The sequence below is a fragment of the Branchiostoma floridae genome, unplaced genomic scaffold (assembly GCF_000003815.2).
Source record: "Branchiostoma floridae strain S238N-H82 unplaced genomic scaffold, Bfl_VNyyK Sc7u5tJ_393, whole genome shotgun sequence".
NCBI lineage: Eukaryota > Metazoa > Chordata > Leptocardii > Amphioxiformes > Branchiostomatidae > Branchiostoma > Branchiostoma floridae.
Window position 1 is genome coordinate 13,456 of NW_023365830.1, and position 1,552 is coordinate 15,007.

The window sequence follows — 1,552 nt, forward strand, 5'->3', positions numbered from 1 at the left end:
CGACCGAGCTGTGTGTGAACGAGCGAGCGAGCTGTGTGCGAACGAGCGAGCGAGCTGTTCGCGAGCGAGCGAGCGAGCTGTGTGCGAACGAGCGAGCGAGCGAGCTGTGTGCGAACGAGCGAGCGAGCTGTTCGCGAGCGAGCGAGCGAGCTGTGTGCGAACGAGCGAGCGAGCGAGCTGTGTGCGAACGAGCGAGCGACCGAGCTGTGTGCGAACGAGCGAGCGAGCTGTGTGCGAACGAGCGAGCTGTTGTCAAACGAGCGAGCGAGCGAGCTGTGTGTGAACGAGCGAGCGAGCTGTTCGCGAGCGAGCGAGCGAGCTGTGTGCGAACGAGCGAGCGAGCGAGCTGTGTGCGAACGAGCGAGCGACCGAGCTGTGTGCGAACGAGCGAGCGAGCTGTGTGCGAACGAGCGAGCTGTTGTCAAACGAGCGAGCGAGCGAGCTGTGTGCGAACGAGCGAGCGAGCGAGCTGTGTGCGAACGAGCGAGCGAGCGTGTGCGAGCGAGCGTGTGCGAACGAGCGAGCATGTGCGAGCGAGCGAGCTGTGTGCGAGCGAGCGAGCTGTGTGAGATTGAGCGAGCGGGCTGTGTGCGAGCGAGCGGGCTGTGTGCGAGCGAGCGAGCGGGCTGTGTGCGAGTGAGCGAGCGGGCTGTGTGAGAACGAGCGAATGAGCGAGCAAGCTAGCTGTGTGCGAACGATCGAGCTGTGTGTAAACGAACAAGCTGTGTGCATATGAGCAAGCTGTGTGCGAACGACAGAGCGAGCTAATGAGGACCTAATTTGAATTAATTATCACAAAATGTTTGTAAAGCCTGTTATTTCTTTGGAGCAATCAAGTAATATAAACTATACAAATTAGAAGCTTATTTGCATAATTTACACAAATTAGGACATTTTTTTGCATAATTTAGACCTTTTTCGCAATATTGTTATTTAAGCATAAAAATGTCCTAATTTGTATAAATTTAGCCCCTAATTTGCACAATTTATGCAAAATTAGGTCCTTATTCACGCATTTATGCAAATTAGGGCCTTATTTTCATGTGTAAAAATTAGGACCATGTGTGCGCACGCGTGTACGTGTGAGTGGGTACCTGCTGTGTACGAGTGCATGCTAGTGCAGATGGGCATGCACACATTTGCACGCAGGCCTACCACCAACATGCCGAAGCTTCAATGAGAACCCTTAACGCTTAACCTGAACATGAATGTGTGCACATTCACATTACATAAAGGAATGCAGTCTTTAGTAACGAGCTGTGTGTGAGCAAACATTAAGCCATTAAACTGTGCTTGTCAAAAAGAGCCAGGTCTGTGTCTGTTGTCTCAGTCATGACTAGTGGTATCTTCTACGTTTATAGTATTAATTTTTCTTTTCTTAGTTTAGTTTTAGGGGGCAAGGACTACAGGAAAGCAGCATTTGCTATGTGTGTTAATTAAGCTAATCAAAGAAGTGGTCACAATTTACGTGCAATCAAAACGGAATTAATTAAATAAAATTAATACTGTAAATGTAAAAGAATATGCCAGTCTGCACCCAGCAGCTAAAAGG